The sequence below is a fragment of the Phocoena phocoena genome, chromosome 9, assembly GCF_963924675.1.
Source record: "Phocoena phocoena chromosome 9, mPhoPho1.1, whole genome shotgun sequence".
Classification (NCBI taxonomy): domain Eukaryota; kingdom Metazoa; phylum Chordata; class Mammalia; order Artiodactyla; family Phocoenidae; genus Phocoena; species Phocoena phocoena.
Genome location: NC_089227.1, coordinates 37,941,010 through 37,964,587, shown reverse-complemented (window position 1 = coordinate 37,964,587; position 23,578 = coordinate 37,941,010). Strand labels below are relative to the sequence as shown.

Sequence of the window (23,578 nt, the reverse complement as noted above, 5' to 3'; positions counted from 1 at the left end):
CATGTGCTTACTTGTCATTTATATGTCTTCTTTGTCTATTCAAAATTAGTGCCCACAATTTAATTGGGTTGTTTTCTTATTATTGAGTTTTGAGATACCTTTATATATTCTGCACACAAATATTTCCTCCCAGTCTGCGGTTTGACTTTTCTTTTTTTTTTACAGTACCTAATTAAAACCACTGGGTTTTAATTTTGATGAAATCCAATTTATATACTCGAGAGTTATATTAAAAGATATTTTCAGTGTGTATAAGAACAGAGGTTACTTCCAAGAAACTTTTCAGAATGAGGAAAATTTGTAAGCAGAGTAAACTTGTAGTTTAGAAGCTAACAGATTCTATATGTACTATACATCTAAAGTATATCTAAATAAGTCTCTTTTGTCATTTCTTGTCACCTATGAAATGGAGAGAAATAATTCTTTAGGTTAATCTGAGACACACAAACAAGGTCTACAAGGAATTTTTACAGCTATATGATAGCTATTTAATCTTCAGTAGTGGACAGGAAGTCTTGGGGCATCCTGGGGGTGATGATGTTGCCTTCACTCATAATTTGGAAAACCTTCGAGTTATGAAGGAAAAAATGTTCAGGCATAGTTGCAAAATGTTGGTGTTTGCACCAAGAAAGGCATGTTAGTAACACTTGATGGAACATTTAACATATTGTGTGGTAACTATGGAACATGAGAACTGCAAGGAGTTTATGAGGTTACTTAGTTCAAATTCTTTATTTTATAAGTAATAAAAATGAAATTGAAAGGAAGAGGGAAAAAAGTTTCATTAAAGGAGAGAAAGCTTTTTAAAAGTTTGTCTCTCTCTCTCTCAACAGTGATTTATTTGACGCATTCATTCCCCTCTTGGAGTTTTATTTCTCCTTCAGAAATGGAGGTGACTGGCACCAACTATTCTGTGAGCCCCAGATGACATGTATTTGGTAATTTCCAATAAGTAAAGGACATTAAGGAGCTCAACACACATTATTAAATGATGGTGCTAAATCTCTTGAATTGGAGCTACTGCTTACTGCCTTTTGCAGGAAATCTAACACTACAAAACACTGAACTAGTCTATTTTTGAATGAAAACAATTGTCACTCTGAACTTGAAAATATCAGTACCAGGTATAAGCGTATCCTTTAAAAATTTGTTCCATCTCTTTCCAACAGATAAGCATGACTGATAAATGATTTCAAAAAAGTAACTGAACTAAGCAATAAAATATCAGTAACAGACTCGAACTGTCAAAGTCAAGTCTAAATGGAAAATTTAATAGCTGGTGAAATAACAAAGAATATACCCTCATTGAACGCACTGATGATGACATCATCAATTGTGTCATCACAATTTCATTCACTTCCTATAGCAACAAATCAAAGTGATGATAAAATTGATGATATTGCTAATTCATTCAGTGAATAGAGATTGATAGTCTTTATTGAGTATTTTTTTCTAATCTACCCTTTGTCCACTTAACACCAAAACATAAATGACTAAATATATCTAAAAATATCAAATCAATGAGAATAAAATTGAAAAACTGGCTGGACCTCCATATTTTTGTTCAACACATTTTGCACATATCCAGATGTTCAGCATCATAGAAACCAGTCATCTGAAGGACTGACCAAATTTTCACTTTTTATCTATACATTTGGCAACATGTAGATATTATATCATCTCTCTAGAGGAGGTAACAAATGATGGCTCTAAAACTGTCACAAACACTAAACTGTCTCTCTAATCTTTCTAGCAATCACAACTTTAATATTTTTTTTACATTTATGTTCACGTGGAAGTCTTTAAAAACTAGCATGCAGAATTTTAAAAGACTAGTTCTCCATTCATATGTTTAAATTCTTTCAAAATTTAAACAAAAAATAAAAGAAGATACAGCTTTTTAGTATGAAGCAAAACAAATCCTTAAGAATGTATATCATCTTTTCAATCAAAACTTCCATTTCTATACAATGCAAAAGCAAGAAAAAATATGATGCTTATTATTGTTATTTGGATGAAATGTTAAAATTAATTGAAGATATAAAAGAATGTTATTTCCACCTACCATACCCACTATCATTAAAAATGAAAAATGTGATTTTAAAATTTCAGAATTTTGACACGTCCATAGTTAGTTCAATTGTATTCTATTTTAAATCCATTTAGGAAAGTCTAAAAATTAAGATTATATTTGAAAAGATTTCATTTAAATTGTGTATTTTTTAAAAAATAAGGATTTATTTAGCACATTTATTGAATCCCTACTATGTATATCTTTGTGGATATTCTGATAGATAAAAGCATGCAATCAATCAAACAAACAAACAAAAAACATCCCTCAAAGAACCTACAACTAAATAGAAGCAAAAGAAAGATATAGAAAGAACTCGCTGATACAGGAAACTTTTACATCCCTTAAGATAAAAATAATTCTGTGTAAATTATACATGTCCTGCATCACTTTGTAGTCATTGTTTCACAACAACTTTGGAAAGATTATTATAACCAAGGCTTCCATGAAATATAAGAAGACATTAGCTTCACTCTGTCTGACAGATTAAGTGACCCCTTCCCTACCTGTCTTTCTATATGTCTATTCTCCACATTTTCTAGAAATGAGATTTTACAATATCTCATACAATTTAAATTTGGATCATTGCCTACTTGCCTAATGGTTAGAAATGCTATGAGTTCCTCCTTGACGTTACTCAAAGATGAGACTGATTAATGATAATAATAATAATAGCAATGATTGTAAACACACAAAAGTGCTTATCATGTTCTAGGGGATATTTTAAACACATTATATGTATTAATTCATGTATTATCTAGAACTATACTAGAGGTAGATGTTTGTATAGTTTCCATTTTATAAATGAGGAAAGGGATATATGAGATTTAGTAACTTGCATAAGTAATGATTATTTTTCTTATTACATATTAATAATTTTATCATTGGCAGAAACCATATTTTCTAGCCCCACTGCCCCTCAATGGGTTTGTGTGTCTGATTCTCAATGATGCAGTGTGAGTATAAATAATGTGTGTCACCCCGGGAAGGGGTAGAGAAGTGGTGTGATCCTTTGCACTCTCTCTGTTCCCCTCCAACTGCCAGACAGGATATTCAGTGGAGGACGCTGAGGCCTTAGGGTATGCAAAGAAACCAGACAGAAGGATCTTGGCTATCTGGCTACCAGGGTAGAATAGAAAGCTCCCACTGACCGTTATTTAACCAGGATGTGAATGAGAAATAAATCTATTGTGCTGTCACTGGGATTTGTTATCGCTCAATGAACTTATTCCCCACTAGTAATTTTTGCTCTTAATACATATGAATATGATGCAAAACCCCCCAATATCAGTGACCTTATTACAGATCTACGTACTCTATCACTTAGTGTTTCCTATGGACTGACTTCTGTGAGGAAATCACTTCATAGCATACTGGGTACCTGTGTTTCTAAAAGCAACCTCCAACTAGCATAGCTCAAAGTAACGTATTTTCTTATCATTAGCCTTCCAAAATGAGTGCTTCAAAGAGATGGCAATAGGGAATCCAGAACATATCGTGCAGATGTTTCCTCTCTCTCTTTCTTCTACTACCTTGAGTCTCCCCTCACTTCATTCTAATGAAAGGCTTGCCTTGCCTTGGGGCAGGTGTGTGTAACAGGGCTCGGAATGTCAAGGAAAGAGAAACGTCGCATATCTTGTTAGTAGCATCTGATACCCCAGTCTCATTTCCATGCTCCTCCAAGAGTCCCCATTGTCTTCTCAACACTATTCCTGCCCTTATACTCCTCTCCTTTCATCACCACCCTGCTCTGGAAAGCCCAAGCCTGACTATTCACTTTCCTCACAATGCAGATGAATCTAAATTTTGCTCATCAAAGACCCACCATTTTATTAGTTATGTATGAACTTATTTCTACCTTTACTGCCTAAATATATATAGAATAGGAAAACTTTCCCTGTTGCCTTGCCAGATCAAGGAGTAAGAACTTTTAGAAAACTTTAGCAGAACTGAGCTTTCCTTGGCAGAGAAGGAGAGAAGCTATAGGACCACACTCTCTTCCACAGGGAGTTAGATTACAATGCCAGGAATAAAGGCTCCTATGATAGGCAAGAGGTATTAGGTATAGGAAGGGAAGCAGACAGGCCTTGAGGAGTGATTGAAAGAAAGGAACTCATACTGGGCACTAGGATGAGTCCTGCAAAGTCTCTCACTTCCAATCTCTCGCTACACTTCACCATCTTCAACTAACCTTCCAGGTTAGAGCCCTTGCCCCAGACCAGAAAACACAAAACCAACCATATCTTGAAATTAAAGGTGTACTTCCTTCAGCCTAGGCCAGGCAGGTGGAACAGAAAGTGAGAGGGGGTTCCTCATCCCACTGCAAAGAAAGAGATGCTCTTGGCTTCCCAAGTTGAAAGGCTAAAAGCAGTTCCCACCTGAAATATTACTGAACATGGTAATTACGTCCTATAGAACAGTTTTCTTTCAGTTCTATGATGAACTATATGTCTTTATATAGGCAGATTTGAGAACCTAAGTTCAAAAGGGTGCATTTCTTTTTGAAAATGTGCACCTCGTTCCTAAGAGCCAGTTTACAACCAAGATTTCTAAATATTGCTCACCCATATGAGGAAATTGCTCATATATATATTTTGAGAATTGAAACAGGGGAAGGATGAAAGCGAATCTATGAAGAGAAAAGAAAATGAGGTACATTTCCAATGGAATTTACACACAGGCGCACGCATATATTTACCGTACATTTGTGTGTATGCATGTTTATGTATTTATATTCAAGGTAGACAGATATAAAATACACAGTTTCATATTACATTCCACATTTAGGTACACAGATACGAAGTACGGTGCTTAAGGCTCCACCGAAAGACAAAGTAGAAAGAAATAGTAGTGCATTTACGTATGAAAGTAGAGAGAGTTCTACTTTGCAGTCTACTCCATCTCTCAGAGTAGACTAAGCTTTTTTTTTTTTTTTTTTTTTTTTTTCCCAGTATGCGGGCCTCTCACTGTTGTGGCCTCTCCCGTTGTGGAGCACAGGCTCCAGACGCGCAGGCTCAGCGGCCATGGCTCACGGGCCCAGCCGCTCTGCAGCATGTGGGATCTTCCCAGACCGGGGCACGAACCCGTGTCCCCTGCATCAGCAGGCGGACTCTCAACTACTGCGCCACCAGGGAAGCCCCTAGACTAAGCTTTATTGTAGGTTGTCAGTCCATATATCTCTGCAACACTTCCAACCCATGAGATAAACTGGTTGTCTACCAGCTTAAGAATAAAATGGTAATTTTTGACTTTACTGTCCACTCTACTAGAAGGTTATAGGCTGCCTGAAAAGAATGCTGTGAATAACAGTTTGATGTCATGCACACTCTTCCTTCTCTAAGCTCCATCATTCTCCATTTATATCCCTCTGCTCCTAGCCATTTTGGGTGTTGATACTTGCCAAGACTAAATATTCACCTAGATTTCTCTTCTTTCTCTTCAGATTAATATTACCTCGGCCCTAGGCCATGGGCCAAATAATTTGCTAGAGAATCCTGATTATATCCTTGGTAATGCGTTGGAAGGAGCTCTTCCTCACTCAATAGAAAAAGTGTTATTGAACTAAAGTATTAAGTGGCTTGAATACTGACATTTTCAGAAATACAATAGACTAGTGAAGAGAGATTTTTGGTTAAGGGAGATTCCCATACCTTTCAACCATGTGGAAAATAAGCTGTGTTTATAGGAAAACTATCCCTCTCTGCAAAAGTTGGCAGAATTAAATACAAATTCTTTGAAATAAAAGTTATCAGTATTACATTTTAAAACAATTATGAATTTGACAATTTTTATGTCTCATGAAGGTCACTTACCCATTTAATAAAACCAAATTCTAGTGTATGTGGGTCCTGGTTAGCAACAGCACAGTAATATCATGGTTTAGGTTTTGGGGGCTGTTAGTGATTTTATCACGAGATTTCCAATATATTCAGATTCTAAGGAATCCACATGCTTTACACAGAATAAAAGCAAGAAACCTTCCAGAGGATTTAATGACATATATTTGGCATTCCTAATGACCTAACTAGCACAATCTGGGGGCAGAAATCGTGGGAGAAGGACTGTCTTTATGTCAATAGAGTTAGCTAGGATTGGCAAGCACTCCTTCTGTGCAGCATGCTCGCCTGTGGTGAGACCCAGTGAACTTCTGCTGTATTATGTTTGGAATAATGATTTCTATAATTTGTCTCCACAAGTCACAGAATCCAAGAACAAATTAACCTCCAAAGTTTGAAAGGAGAGCAACGTAAGGAAGTGAACAGGAAAGCAAAACAACCAGGAATTGTCAGGAAAAGACAGGAAAGCAGGAAAAAATGGCACTAAAACCACTAGTTAGAAGGTGGCTGCAATCTGTCTTTATTCTTCCTCTATTAAGCCTCCTGAGTGGATACAGATTACCCCTGTCAACAGCAACAAAGCCTACCAGGATCTCTTTGCCAATAATAAGGGCTTTCTATTGGTCTTACCATTTGCCTTTGTGTTCTGAAACTAATTTTTACTGCTTCATAGCAAATGAGTTAGAAGCTTGGAAGATTACTGAATTTGCAAGAAATGCAATGGTGTCCAATGAAGGTGCCAGAGTGAATCAGCACTGGATGTCCCAACTGGAACAGGTCAGTCTATCCTTTGTGAATGGTTTCATTCTGACATAGATTGGCATTGTCCCTGACCTTTGAGGAACCAATCTGCATCTGATAGATTTCGTTCTACACATTTGTTCCTCACTCTCTTATTATCATTTGCTGACACATCATAGAACTGAACGTTATTTGTTACTGTGATGAGTTACTTTGCCCTTTCCTCTGTTCCCTGCAAAGTAAATGTATGTCTGAAATCTGAATATATGTCTGGTTTAAAAGGGAGGCCATCAATGACTACCGAGTCTCACTACTATTTGAGGAAGAGGTCTTGGAATATTCTTTGGCCACTGAGAGATGGAAGGGGTTGTGCAGGACCATATCCCCCATTATTCTAATAGACAAAACTTCATATTCTACCTCCAAAGTCCCCAACCATAACTCCATTGCTACATGACCTTCAAATCCAAATGCTATTTGTTAAATGAATTCATTGTTTTCTGCCCATGCTCCTTCTTTCTGTTTCTGATCTTGTAATATGACTATTGTACCTTTGATCAGTCCTTTTCCCTCCCTCGGGCCCCCACCAAGACTTCCCGACTGACTGCCATCAATCCACCAAATCACTTGATTTTTTCCTTTCCTGACATCTCATACCTGCTGTCCTGGATTAAGGCCTCATTGCCTTGGTACAACCAGAAAATATTCACTGTGTGATATCTATGTGTAAGATACTCTGCCCTTATATCACTCACAATCTAGTGCAGGTCAGAAAACTGACATCACAGGCCAAACTCCAGCCCACAAACTGCTTTGTACAGCCAACAAGCTAAGAATGGTTTTTACATTTTCAAATGACAAATAAAATCGGAAGAGTAACAGTTTGTGACACATGAATAGTACATGAAAAAATATGTATCTTCCTCTTTTTTTTTCTCATGTACCCTCCATTCTCTGGGCATCCTGAACACCCTCAACACTTTCCTGGTCCCATCTTTGGGTGACCTGTCAAAATATCCTTCATCTTTCAAGAATAACTGCATGTGTCATTTTCTTCAGGAAATCATATTCAGCCCTCCCAGGTACAATTATTGTATAATCCTTATTACTCCTTGGCCTCTAATGTCACAAATAACTCTGCTATTTTGCACCCTCCCCTATTTTATGAGCTTCTTAATTCGAGGGATTAATTTGTCCATCGTTGTACTTTCCACAGCACCTACTATGATCTTTGTATAGTAGATCACTAATGTATTTTCTTTTCTATGCTTACCAAATAAAACTGTTTCATTTGAATAATCAATAACCAAATAAATAACTATTGATTTTATTTGCTAAACACATGTATTTTCATTAGCAAAATCAATGCTTTTAAAATTTTTCTTTTTCCTTCCCACTGATTCCATCTCCCTAATTTCAGTCATATCTAAACATTCCATTGTGTAAAACATGAACACTTGGCTTCCCCTTTCCTTAATTTGCTTTTATCTCAAACATCTTAAAAGAGCAGATTATTTACTTACTTACCACGCATTCATTCTTAAGCTCATTGTTAATATCACTTAGTTCTCTCCAAAATCATTCTTGGCCTCTTTTCTTGCCAAAACTAAAGACCTCATTTTAGACGTTGTCCTATTTGAACTTTCTGAAACATATGACAATTGCTTCTGTTTGAAACTCTTTTCTTCTGGCTTTAGTAACACCCCTTGCTCCCAGTTTTCCTCTTCATTCATCCAGGTGCAATTCCCTGACTTCCTTCCTGATTCTCACCCACCTTAAAGGGACCAACTCTTGTTTTCCTTTACCCCTCACTCTTACTGTTTTTCATGGTGTGCTACCACCAATGACTTCAAGAATCACTGATCCAAAAATTGATGGCTCCCAAATACTTCAGTCTACAGGTTTCCATGGACTCTGGGTCTGAATTCCTTTTAAGAATTCTATACATATTGTGCCCTGAGTCTATCTCATGATCTTACTTTCTGTCCCCTGTCGTCCTTCTTTCTTAACGGCATTACTACCACCTTGGTCACCCAGGCAAGGGAGATGACAGCCAGGGAAGGTCTCAAAGCAGAACCAGATCTCAGTGCTTTTTTGTATCCTTCTGACCTCTCTTTTGATATTTATGCAATGCTTAGCACATGATCAGGACAAAACCCAGTATCACTAAATGAATAAATTTTTTAAATGACTCCACATTAGTGTGTGATATTGTCTTCTAATACACTGTAGCAAACAGGCCTAAAAGTTGGTTTTATTACTAATAGGAACAACCATATGTATAAAAAATATAAAGAGAAAAGTGGAATGGCAAAGGTAACACAGAAAAACATTATTATTTGTGAAAGTCAACAATAAAATGTAAGATTCTTTCCTCAAAGATTTGACATTTTAGGAAAAATCCATAAGGAACAGTATATGAAGAAACTCAAAAACTATTTGACACAAACTCTAAAATAATGAGACAGCTTTTATACTACAGAAAATTTTCCTCTAATTCCTCAAGGTATTTTAAATATTATTAAATGGTGTATTACTGCCCCTCTAGTCCTGAAGTTAGAACATCAAACTGGGAGCCTGTCCACCTGGATGCTGTTTACAGATTTCTTAACCATCTGCAAGAAGTCATGACTAGAGCTATCTCACCTGCTTACAGTTAACCTTACCTTATCATGAAGTTAATCTTTACTTGAACATAGATATTTCTGATACACTTATGAGGTTGGGAGAACAGGAAGGTGATACAGCATTTTAGCATTTTTTTTCAGAAGCCTCAAACATTAAAAAAAAAACAAAAATCAAAGAATACGGCTACACAAAACTCCCTAAAAATGTTCAAATCCCCAAATGGAAAACAAAGATACTGTCAAAACACAAAGGGCTATCCCCGTGGTTTTGCTGCTAGGTAACCCACACTTGCTCATGATATCCAAAGGAAGTTAAGGGTTCCACGCACTCCTCTTGCCCTTTCTTCTGCCATTCCAAATACATGTGGTTGTTCTGTGAACTGAATTTAATTCTACCCCGTCAAATACAAAGGACCAGATATTGTATTGAAAAAATATTCTTCCCTAAGAGGACCATTGTATTTCAATATAATTTTGAAAACAAGTTGTTGGAAATGTTTTATAATGTCATTAGTATGTGGAACTGTTATTTTTAAAGTTATTTTGCAAGCAATGAAGATCAATTAAATAGGTTCCAGGTAAAAGGTCATGAAGCAAAATATTACCAAAGTTTAAGGCACACGTGGAACATTTCTCAGCACAATCTAACACCCAGGAGTCCACAATAACTGGCCTTGATCTCTGAGCTTTGCAGTGCAGTGTGAATTTAAGCAGCCATAAATCTATTAGCAGATAACATGACAAATTCATGTAGGTCAAAACAATGATTTGAACACATTTCGCCTAGTAATTCCCTCTTTTCTTGTGATCATCTTGTCTGAAACCTTGTCAAATGGCAAAAAAAAAAAAACAACCCAGTTCTGGTGTTGCAGAGTTGCATAACGTGATTTCCTATAATGATGTCACGGTTGATGCAGTAGACCATGTGAAACAGATTAACTGTGACCAAATTAGCATTCTTTTGTAAGGCCAGCTGATATGCACATGTAAAACATGGAACACCCTCATACTTTGAGAGGCAATTAAATGATTCTCAAACACTATGCTGTAAATAATTTAAACCTCATAAATATCTACCTTATAAAGTAGAGATTGCTTTTTATTTGTTTCTTTAAACAAGCATCATGACAACCTAAGTCATTTCAGTGCATTTTCAACTTTGGGAAACTTACTAGGAAAATGCTTTGGTGGCTTTTTTTTTTTTTTTTTTTGGTTGGATAATGCCTCGTTTGTTCTTTTTAAAGAGTTCTTATGTTCATGTGTTCTCGGCTGTCTTCTGGAAAGATTGATGTCTGGTGTCACTGCTAGGAAGTGCAAACTGTTCAGCCTCACTGCAAGCTAAGTCCTCATCCTCTTGCTCCACAGGATACCACATACTTTGGCAGCCAACATTCAGAAGGGAAGTGCTTTAATGGTAATAAGTGATGCCAATGAAACCTTTCCCCCAATGCTCAAAACTTAGTGGTTGGAGGCTGAGGAAGCAAATGGCGGGACTGAGGGGAATAAATGACCATGTTAGCTGAAAGGGACCAATGCTGTTTATCTAACCAATGGTAAAAGAGATTTGAAATTTCCTCTCTCATTAAACTTTTCACCAAAATATCATCCTAATGGTAGCCTGGGAGAATCTGGATCTATTTAAGGATGTCTTGACCCTCTTTTCCCAGACATAAGAGTTTAGTGATCAATTGTGTTAATAATAGCAATTGTCAGTGTGCTTTTTAGACGTAATTTCCACAGTATAACATGTTCCAGCTATACCTCCACCCCTATGGAGAGTCGAGCAATAGGAGGGAACCCTTGCAATGTAAGTAAAATGAAAGGAATTTATATAAGATGACATGAAACAGGTGTTTGAGACATGTTGAGCTCCTTAGTGCAAAAATAAAAAAGTGCTATTGTGGAAGCAGTATGTTCAGAAGCTGTGTGATGGTGGCAAAGTCATTTAAATTGAAAGTCTGCAATGTTCTCATCTCAATGAGTGAGTGAGGGCATTGTTTTTCATGAAGAGCAATATGGCTACCTTTACAATATCAAGCAGAAACAGAATGTGGATTTTTCTTTCTTATAGATGAGTTGGATTCTGATTGATAGAAATGAGTTACTCATTTGATTGCCTCAGGTCACAAATGTAGTCAAAACCACCAAATCCAGTGAAAACAACTAACCACATGGTGATCTGACCTACCACATTGGTCTTATTATCTCCGTGCTTTAAACAAATTACCTAATTCTTTGAACTGTCCAGTGAAATAGATATCCAGTTGTTTGCAAGCAAAACCATTAAGCATAAAAACTCAAGTTGATCTTAACAGCCATGAGTGATTTCTCTAGTAGTTTAGATTGGTTTTTGTTTGTTTGTTTTAGTTTTTACCTAGGTCACTGCCAAGACTTTACCACATGTAAGTAAAATTCGACCAGGTTTTTTATATTACTTTTGAATTAGGGACACCAAAAAGCAACCATAATAAAGAGTGGTGGGTAGTAAAGACTAAAAAGAAATGATTCTTGCAAGCAATTGTGAGGAGAGGTGAAGGTAGTTTGAAGGAGAAATGAAAGATAACATACATTGAAGAGTGAAAATGTGGAGAGTCCTAGGCAGATACTTGAGATTATCCTTGCTAAGCTTAACAATGAGTTAACTCTTATTTTCTTGCTGTGTTAAAGAATAGGAAATTGAGGAAACAACTTTTTAAAATCACAGCCACAAAGATGCAGAGGTAGAATCTGAATCCAGGCCTATCTGGCCCCAGAGCCCACACTTTTTTCTGAGCTCTAATATAGGTAACTGCCCACAGCTCTGCATGACATAAAATGTACAGTGAGTGATACCTAGTGCCTACTTTTAAAAGTTTGTTCTTTAGACAGAAAGAGAAGATAAAGACATTCATACGAAAAAGTAAATATTAGAAAATAGTAAACCACTAGTTGCGTAAACATTGCATATAATGGAGATCAGGGAAAGATAATATAGCTGAGACCTGATTAGTCAGGTTATATCCTCAGAAAAGGTTAGGGTTGAAGCTCTGCCTGAATGTTAAAATAATAATTTCTAGAAGGCTGGAGTTTAGTATATTAAGAGAGCAACTTTCATTAAAAAAAATATATATATATATAAAATGCAAAATAATTGTTAGAGTATGCCTTCCTTTAAAACAAATTCAAAACATTGACATTGAGATTAACCCAATTGAGGTATATTTTTTAGTTTTACAAAGTATTACTCAGTTTAAAAAAGGTAAAGTACTACTTGGTTTAAAAAATCATTTTTTGGTGTATTTTTAGGAACTATTACTAATGTTCAAAGCGAAGAATACAAAATATGAACAATTTAATAATGTTTCATTTAGGGAAAGGAAAAATGGAATTCAAACATCACTTGTTTTAAATAAAGAAGGACCACTTAACACTTGATCACATCTTAAAAGCCCCTTTTCTCAAATTTTACAATTATTAGTTCTAAGACACAGACACTTAAATGAATTTCTGCTCAACTCTTTTTCCAATTTAATTTATGTAATCATGAAGCTTAGTTTTTCTTTAAAAGCCTCTGAAGTGTTAGTAAAATATCACAGATGATTTCTATTATTTATATCAACTAAATATTTTTTTTTTTGGCAGTACGCGGGCCTCTCACTGTTGTGGCCTCTCCCGCTGCGGGGCACAGGCTCCGGACGCGCAGGCTCAGCGGCCATGGTTCACGGGCTAGCCGCTCTGCGGCATGTGGGATCCTCCCAGACCGGGGCACGAACCCGCGTCCCCTGCATCGGCAGGCAGACTCCCAACGACTGAGCCACCAGGGAAGCCCTCAACTAAATATTTTAAACTTTTATTTCAGTTAAATTTACTGAAAATACTATTTTTTCCTCAAAATATTTGCACTAATATTTTGAAATTTCACCAAAAATACTTATTTAAGTGTATTTACTTAAAAAAAAAGATAGGAAGAAAAGAACAAGTCCCTCTATGGATTTTAGAGTGAATATTTATGTAAATGAGATTATGCATCTTGGTTAATCTATTCACAACCACACACACATAAACACACATACACACACACACACACACACACACACACACACACACACAAATACAAAGTGCCTGATATTATTGTCAATGCATAAAGCTGTTGGATTCTGTACCTTTTTACCCATAAAATGTGCTCCCAGCAATCAAATGCTCATGAGTATATGCTGCTTTCTTTGGTTTTACTCAAAGGCCTGTTGCTGGCCAATTCACTCTCCTTTAATAGAATGGACCCATTTGACAATTTTTTACTTTTATTTGAAAAATACATTTAGGACTCAAAACGTGTAATACTAACAAGAAAATTAAACAAATTCTTTTATGCAATACTTTGGAAGGGGCAAAAATAAAATCTGAACAAAAATAAAGAAAAAAATCTTCAATAGATAATGTTAACTATTGTTACTTGTTTAATTACAGTGTTTTCTTGCAGTGAAAGATGAAGCTAAATATGTTAGGAAGATTGTTTAACATCAGATTTTACTATAAGAAGATAAAAATTTCAGCAAAGGATGTTTCAATCCTCTCAGCTCTTTTTAACCTGAATCGTAGCTGGGCTCTTATAGCCTCTTCATCAGGGAAAGCAAGCAATTCTCTAGAGGGCTACATACATTATTTTTAATGGAAAAGAAACCGGATATGATATAAAATTATTTTCACTGTAATGGAAGCTATAAGGCTCAAAGAAGACAATGCTTATAATTTATTGCCTATATTTTAACAAGGTAAGAGTGATTCTAATCATCTTTCTATAATAGGACATGAGGAGTTCTGGGTAATTAAAGATTCTGGTTAACAGAGAAACACACTCATATGAATCACCCATTTTCAAAGAATTAGGCTAATAAAAATTGGCCACATGAAACTACAATGAGATAATTACATCTTTCTCTGTTGTTTCAAAAAATGTGTATCATTGAAGTGTCTCAAGACCATGTCACTATTTCAGCAATGTTGGATGGCACATGTGCAGACAACGTGTTTAGTGAGAGGCCCAGGGTTACAGAGAGCTTCACACATTGCCTTTAATTTGATAACATTTATCTGTTATTATACTGTGTTGAATGGCTATGGGGATTTTTGTCCACCATTGAAAGAAAAGGGAACATTGACCTGTGCTACTGATTCACAGCTGCTTCAAAACACAATATTGTTAAACACTTTGAAAGAGTATAAAGACATGAGTCTGTCTTTCCTTCCTTACTTTCAGTTTCCTTCATTCGTTCTTTCGTTTGTTCATTCTTCCTTCCTTCCTCCCTCACTTTTTTCTTTCTTTCTTCCCCAAGGACCTCCTGGGGACCGCTCCTTCTGTATAACCTTTGACCTCTTGGTACTATGCTCTCAGACATGATTATAAGGGACCATTTCACTTTCAAAAGGGATACTTGAACACAGTAACACTCTATAATAAGGGTTTTTCTAGTAATGCAAATGGCACAAGACTTTAAATGCCTCAAATTCTAGTATAAACTAACGCAAATCATTACATTATTATTATATTATATTCCTTAATCATGTTTGGCTTCAGTTTCTTCATTAGAAGGACAATGGCATTTTGGCAAATGTTTGCAGGAGAGCATTGTATCAACAGGACTTTACATTCATTTGCACAAACACTCATGCTAGGAACAGGCTGGTTCTGATTTGGTATGGTACAGTCAAACAGTGGCTAGTAATAGCATTAGCCAGTAAAATTGATATTTCTTTAAGAAATTGGAAATTTCAACAAAGGAAAGATAGAGAGACAGAGAGAGGAAGAAAGAAAGAAAAAGAAGGAAAAAAGAAAAGGGAAGAAAGGAAGAAGGAAGGGAGGGAGGAGAGAAGGAAGACAAACAAAAATTGTAACCTGATAATAGCGAAGTGTTAAATGTTATAGAGCTATTACAATGTTATTATCTAGGAACTAGAATCTTGACTCCCAATTTTCACTATCAGTTAAGGGTTAATATACTGCTTAATTTTGTACGTGAATCTCATAGCTTACTTTTGCCATATAAAAAATAAAAATTAAGTTATCCCCCTTTGTATTTGATGTATATTATACAATTTGCATAAAACTTGCTTTTAGGATTTTCTTCTCCCAGTTATTAATTATTCTGGTCCTCCATGCTCTTATCTCACCTGAATGACAGTTCTTGGGTACTCTTATTTCTTGATGTACATTTTTCTTATTTGCTTTCCTTAGAATATCACTATGACAAATCTCCATGTCACCTGGCCTCTGCCTGCGCTTGTTTTTTTATTCTTCTCACTGCAATATATGCAATCCCTGGACATTATCAAGTTTTCACATAGAGAAGGAAAGTGAGACGCCGAGAGTGAGTAACTTACACAAAACAATTTGGCAACAAAACTAGACTAACAGTACAAATAATCACTTCTTACCTATGTGTAACAATTTATAGTGATCCACATACTTTACTATAGTTTATGTATTATGATCATACTCTAAACCAATCAACTATAATCTCAGTCTCTACAATTTTTATTTCTGTGCTTTTCCCATATAACACACTGGGTGTGGAATGCATTTTAAAGTATTCACCTTTTATCTCTCTGCCTGGACAATTCTAGCTCTATACTTTCTCAGTGGAATAAAATTCTATCAGAAGCCAATTCTCTAGTCATCTCACCCTCAACTCAGTTTAATTCAATAAATTTTTTCTGTGCAACCTCTATTTGCAAATCACTGTGTTCATCCTACACACAAAATAACTTAAAATAGATCAAAATATAAGAACTACAGCTATAAAACTCTTGGAAGAAAACATAGGTGTATATCTCTGTGACCTTGGCTTAGGCAATATTTTCTCAGATATGATACCAAAGCCCAAGCAAGAAGAGAAAAAAACAGATATAGTGGCCTTAATTAGAAAGTAAAACATTTATGCATCAAAGGACTCTATCAAAAAAGTGAAAGACAACCCACAGAATGAAAGAAAATATTTTCAAGTCACATATCTGATAAAGACCTAGTATCCAGAACATATAAAGAACTCTTGTAACTCAACAATAAGACAGATTATCTGATTTAAGTATGGGCAAAATATTTGAATAGACACTTCTCTCAAAAAGATATACAGAAGACCAATAAGCACGTGAAAAGATGTTCAACATCATTAGTCATAAGTGAAATGCAAATCAAAACCACAGTAAGATACCATTAATACCTACAAAGATGGCTATAATTTAAAAAATGGACAATAACAAGTATTAGTGAAGATGTGTAGAAATTAGAACACTCATACATAGCTGATGGGGATGTAAAGTCATTGCTGATGGGGATGTGCAGCTGCTTTAGAAAACAGTTTAAAGGTTTCTCAAAAAGTTACATATAGAGTTACCACATGACCCTGTAATTATACTGCTAGATGTGTACTCAAGAGAATACACATGTAGAGAATATGTACTTACACAAAAACTTACACTTACACACAAACATACACACATACCACAAATTTCCTCTTTTCACTTTCTCCCAAAAAGGTTGTCATCATTATTTTTGATAAATATTAAATGTGTATATTTTGTGACTTTGAAAATATTATGCACCACTGAGCTATGCAGCATATTATGAAATTTTCTTCTTCTTCCACATTTTGTTTACCTGAAAGTTGCTTTTCTATTTATCAGTAATTTATCCCCAGATTTTGCTGCAGAAAGATTCTCTTTTAATACATTCAAATATATCAGGTAGTCTATGAAAGTTCTCTTTTATTTTTCTTTTTGGATATAGTTCATGAAGACTTCGGGTCATCAGCTTCTCAATCCAGACTGATTGTTCTCAGGTTGGCTTCATAATTTTTGTCTGAGGACAACAAATTTGGAGTTTCCTTTAATGTCTCTCCCATTGCCTTTCCTATTTCCTAGATGCCACTTCTTCCTCTTTCTTTAATTATTCTCTTCTCTTGATAAATACCACTTCTAGTCCACAGGAGGTAAGTTTTGATATTGGGCACATCTGAATATATTTTTATTCTATTTACATACTTGATTGATAGTTTGCTTAGGTATATGATTTCAGGTTGGGAATGATTTTTTTCTTCAGAATTTTGAACCCATTGATATACTAGCCCCTAGCATCTAGGTGCTGGTGAGAAATTTCATGCCATTTTTATCCCATCACCATTGGATGACTGACCTGATTTGTTCACTTTTCTGCAGGAAGTTAGTGTATATTTTTATCCCTAATGTTCTGAAATTTCATAATGAAGTGTTTAAGTATGATTGTTATTTTCATTTACTTAACTGGAACATGCTAAATTTGGGAACTGCCATCCCTTAGGTCTCAAAAAATTTATTTATTTATCTCTTTGATAATAAGTTTCTTTCCATTTTCTCTATTCTTTCTTTCTGGAGGAAAAAAAAAAGTTAGTTAACCAAAACCATACACAGACATTACAAGAAAAGAAAACTACAGACTGCTATCTGTCATTAAAGATAGATGCAAAATCCTTAACGAACTATTAGCAAAGTGACTCCAACAGCATATAAAAAAGAATTATACATCACAATCAAGTGGGATTTATCCCAGGTATGCAAAGCCTGGTTCAACATTCAAAAAATAATGGAATCCATCACATCAACAGGCTAAAAAAGAAAAATCACATAAGCATATCAACAGATGCAGAAAAAGCATTTGTCAGAATCCAGAACCCATTCATGGTAAAAAGTCTCAGTAAACTAAGAATACAGGGGAACTTCCTTAATTAGATAATTAATATCTACAAAAAGCCTATAGCTAACAAGATACTTAATGGTGAAAAACTTGAAGATCAGGAATAAGGCAAGGACGTCTCCTCTTACAACTCCTTTTCAACATTGTACTGGAAGTTCTAGCTAATACAATCAGACAAGAAAAGGAAATAAAAGGTATACAGATTGGGAAGGAAGATATAATAAAACTGTGTTTGTTCACAGATGACATGATTGTATGTGTAAAGAATCCCATAGAATTGATTTAAAAGCTCCTGGAAATAATAAGAGATTATAGGAAGTTACAAGAAACAAGGTTAACATACAAAAGTCAATTGCTTTCAAATATACCAACAATGAACAACTGGAACTTGAAATTAACGACACACACACAGATGTAGAAAACAAGCACAGTTATCAGGGAGGAAAGTGAGGGGGTAGGGATAAATTGGGAGACTGGTATTGACATATACACACTACTATATATAAAATATATAACTAATGATGACATACCGTATAGCACAGGGGACTCTCCTCAGTACTCTGTAATGACCTATATGGGAAAAGAATTTTTAAAAGTGTGTATATATGTGTATGTATAACTGATTCACTTTGCTGTATAGCAGAAACTACCACAACATTTTAAATCAACTATACTCCAATAAAAATTTAAAAAAATAAACTTGGTGACTTAAAACAAATAAAAAAGAAATTAAAAACACATTTCCATTAGCACCACCAAAAATGAAATACTTAGGTATAAATCTAATAAATTATGTGTAAGACCTATATGAGGAACACTAAAGAACTCTACTGAATAAAATTCAAGAAGAACTAAATAAATGGAGAGATATTCCATGTTCATGTATAGGAAGACTCAATATGGTTAGGTCAAGATGTCAGTCCTTCTCAACTTGATTTATAGATTCAATGCAATTCCAATCAAAATCGCAGCAAGTTATTTTATGGATATTGACACATCGATTCTCAAGTTTTGTAGAGAAGCAAAGGACTCAGAATAGTTAACACATTATTAAAGAAAAATACTGAAAAATTGACACTACCTGACTTCAAGATTTACTGTAAACTACAGTATTAAAGACAGTGTGGTATTGGTGAAAGAACAGACAGGTCAATCAATTGAACAGAATAGAGAACCCAGAAAGAACTCACATAAATATAGTCAGCTAATCTGTGACAAAGGAGCAAAGGCAATACAGTGAAGCAAAGATAGTGTTTTCAACAAATGGTGCTAGAATATTGGACATCTACAAGGAAAAAACAAAAAAGAATCTAGGTCTTACAATCCTTCACAAATATTAACTCAAAATGCATCACAGACCTAAATGTAAAATACAAAACTCTGAAACTCCTAGAAGATAACATAGTAGAAAACTTAGATGACCTTCGGTATTGCAATGACTTTTTAGATACAACACCAAATAGAACATGAAAGAATTGATGACATGGACTTCATTAAAATTAAAAATTGCTTTGTGAAAGATAATGTTGGGGGGATGAGAAGACAAGCCAGACTGAGAGAAAATATTTACAAAAGACACAACTGATAAGGGCTTGTTATCCAAAATGCACAAAGACCCTTTAAAACTCCAAAATAAGAAAACAAACAACCCAATTAAAAAATAGGCCAAAGACTAAATCCTCACCAAAGAAGATACACAGGTGGCAACTAGCATATGAAAAGATCCTCCACATTATATATCCTCAGGGAAATGCAAATTCAAACAACAATGAGATATCACTACACACCTATTAGAATAGTCCAAATCTGGAATGCTGCCAACATCAAATGCTGGTGAGGATGTGGAACAACAGGAATTCTCATTATTTCTGGTGGGAATGCAAAATGGTGCAGCTACTTTGTAAGACATTTTGGCAGTTTCTTACAAAATTAAACATACTCAGCACAAGATCCAGCAATCATGCTCTTTGGTATTTACTCCAAAGATCTGAATAATTATATCCACACAAAAGCCTAAACACAGACGTTCAGAGCAGTTTTATTCATAATTGCCAAAACCTGGAAGTAACCAAAGTGTCTTTAAGTAGGTGAATGGATAAATAAGCTGTGTTATACCCAGATAATGGAATATTATTCAGTGCTAAAAAGAAATGAGCTATTAAGCCATGAAAAGACATTTAAGTATGAAAAGTAAAAGAAGCCCGTCTGAAAAGTCTACATACTGTATGATTCCAACAATTTGGTGGTTTCTTACAAAACTAAACATACTCTTACCATATGATCACGGGATCACTTTTGTTCTTGCATATTTCTTTTATTTAGCATTCTATTCTTGTTTCATAAATACAGTACCTACTCTTCCTTCTCTAAAGACATAATTGTAATTTAATTATAATAGTATTTAAAAACTATTTCTTTTGCTCCTTGCATTGCACACCTTTGTATTTACTCAGAGGTGTTGAAGACTTACATAACATACACACAAAAACCTACACATGAATGTTCATGGCAGCTTTATGCGTAACTGTGAAAATCTGGAACAACCAAAATGTTTTTCAGTAGGTGAATGGATAAACTGCAGTATATCCAAATAGAATATTATGCAACACCAAAAAGAAATGAGGTATCAAGCCCTGAAAACATATGCAGGAACCTTAAATAAGCACATTAATAAGTGAAAAAAGCCAATCTAAAAAGGTTACATAATATACGATTACATTTATAGGACCTTCTGGAAAAGGGAAAACTATGGAGAGTGTAAAAAGATCAGTGGTGCCATGGTTGGAATGGAGGGAGGGGAGAATAGGTAGAGTTCAGAGGATTATTAAGGCAATGAAAATACTTTGCATTATACCATAATAATGGATACATGTCATTATACATTCATCCAAACCTATAGAACATACAACACCAAAAGTAAACTGGAATGTTCACTATGGACTTTGGGTAATTATGACGTGTCAATGTAGGTTTGTCAATTGTAACAAATGCACCATGTGGTGGGTCATATTCATAATGGGGCAGCTATGCATGTGTTGGGGGAAGGGGTACATGGAAAATTTCTGTATGTGCCTTCCTCTCAAATTCTTCTTAAATTTAAAAAGTATGTTGATTACACTAAATTAGACCTCCTGTACTAATCCTCTAATTTTTAAAAAAAACTTATTTCTAGTTTTTATTTTTTCTTTTTTGTTTTTATTCTATCCAGAAGATTTTCTCAACTTCATCTTTCAACCCTTGTTTGGAGTATTTTCTTTCTGTTCTCATATAGTTAATTTGTAAGAATTCACTTCTGTTCTTGCGTATTTCTTTTATTTAGCATTCTATTCTTGTTTCATAAATACAGTATCTACTCTTCCTTCTCTAAAGACATAATTGTAATTTAATTAAAATAGGATTTTAAAACTATTTCTTTTGCTCCTTGCACTGTCTTTGTTTCACCCAAGTTACTTTTATTGCTATTGCTGTTGTTTTGTTTTTCATTTTGATCTTCATATTCCTCTGACATTTTGAATATCTGTAGGTCAGGGAGAAATCGTCTTATTGTGGACCAGGAGGTTATAAGAACTCTCCAGATATTTTTGAAGCCAGTGGGGAAAGATTTCCTCAGTTTTCCTGTGTTCAGTTTAGTTATCTTGCCTTCAGTTCTATTTGCTATTCCCAAGTGCTAGGGCCTTCTGTTTCACTGAGATCAGAAAGTAAGCTTCCTGTCTTCTCCTGAATAAGGAAATAAAGTTTGCCCAGCTCTTCTGGGGACCTGGGGAACACTAATGCTTATAAGGAATTTCAACTCATCCTCAGTTTTCAACTCCAACTGTACACCCTCTTCAGATGCACCTACGGTCTCCACTTTTTGAGACTTTCTAGGGTTTTCTCAGGCAGATCATCTTTATTCTTGGCTTCATACTCAATAAGTTTGGGTTTCAGCCTTCTTGATTCAGCAAATTAGTTTAATTCTTGTTCATCAACTTTCAGCTTTCAAGATTTTGTTGCAGTACTCTCCACTTGTTGCTCAACGTTCTTGGGGTTTATGGCTTTCTTTGTCAGCCTCTTACTGTCATTTTCATGAGACTTCTCAAAGAACCAGAGATGAATGCAAGTGGTCAATCAGCCATGTTTAAGTGTAAGCAGTATCCATGATATTGTACTGTAAACTGGTATAATAATCTGTAAAGTTATCATTTAGTAATTCTTATCAATGTAACATACAATATTGTCTTTTTTTTTAAATGAACTTTAGTGTGCCAAAGAAAGTTTGGGATTTTTATTTTAAAACTATCAACTTTTCCAACAGACAATTTGAAATATCTATTCCTTTTGTGTATTATGTTTCAAAATCAGAGTTTTCTAAAATCTACTAGTCATTCAGTAGTCAGATAAATTTAATAAATGTGTATCCTCCTCCTAGAGATATCTGATACTTAGTAAGATAACAAAGGTTCGGAGTAAAGAAACATATTTAACTTTATTTAAACTTGGGTTTTCTTTTTTTTTTTTTTTTTTCCTGCTGTATGCAGGCCTCTCACTGTTGTGGCCTCTCCCGTTGCGGAGCACAGGCTCCGGACGCGCAGGCTCAGCGGCCATGGCTCACAGGCCTAGCCGCTCCGCGGCATGTGGGATCTTCCCAGACCGGGGCACAAACCCGTGTCCCCTGCATCGGCAGGCGAACTCCCAACCACTGCACCACCAGGGAAGCCCAAAACTTGGGTTTTCTTAACTTATTCAACAATCCGATAATTTTCCCACAAAGTTCCTATCAGTATCCAATAGAATATTTGTTCTGTGCAATACATTCTGAGAAACTCTGCTATGGGTTTAATATTTACCCTGTTAGAGTTTACACAGACATAGTGTGTAATTAAGGTTTATTGAAATTATTACCAATACTTTTAAATGTCTTAGAAAAGAGCTACAGTGGATTAGCTTGCCATGATAATACTACTTGCCTCAAATTTAGTTGATAAGTTTATCAAAAATAAGACTATACACCTAGTTCCTTAAAATGTAAATATCTTTTATAAGATATATGACTACAGTAGTATCATTATTTGGACTCCAACTGTCAATTATGACAGTCATATTTTATGCAGAAGACACAAATATGAAGAATAAATTATACCTGCTTTAACTTAGTTTTACAGTTAATAATGAAATCACATCCTTGCCTTGTTATATTCTTTAGTACAGATACATACACTTTTAAAATCTAACCCACCTGTGATATTCAAAATTGTAATTCCAATTATATACTACATAATGAAGTAAATTGGGATAAATTTACATAAAAATACTTAGAACTAGGAAGCAAGAAAAAAAAAAAAAGGTAATTTAGCTCATAGGACTACTTCTATTTATTCTCTCACTTGCCTACAAGAAAGCATCACTTGGATTACCAAAGTAGCTAATTTTTTGCTGTTAGCTCTAAACCAAATATTGGCACCTAAGAACACCATCTCTCCTTCAGCGGATCAAGCCAAGTACAACTACAGCCCAAAAATACATCCTGTCCCTCCTTCAAAAGCCAGCAGTCTTCCCTCACAGTTCCAAAGAAAAACAAGAACAAATATTTGCAAAGATTTTTGTCTTGTACTGAAAATGA

General features: G+C 35.1%; 1 protein-coding gene across 1 annotated transcript in view; it reads right to left on the bottom strand.

Annotated features, from left to right (window-relative positions):
- Positions 1-23,578, bottom strand: part of AGMO (alkylglycerol monooxygenase) — a 331,081-nt gene that overhangs the window by 228,108 nt on the left and 79,395 nt on the right. The window lies entirely within an intron of this gene.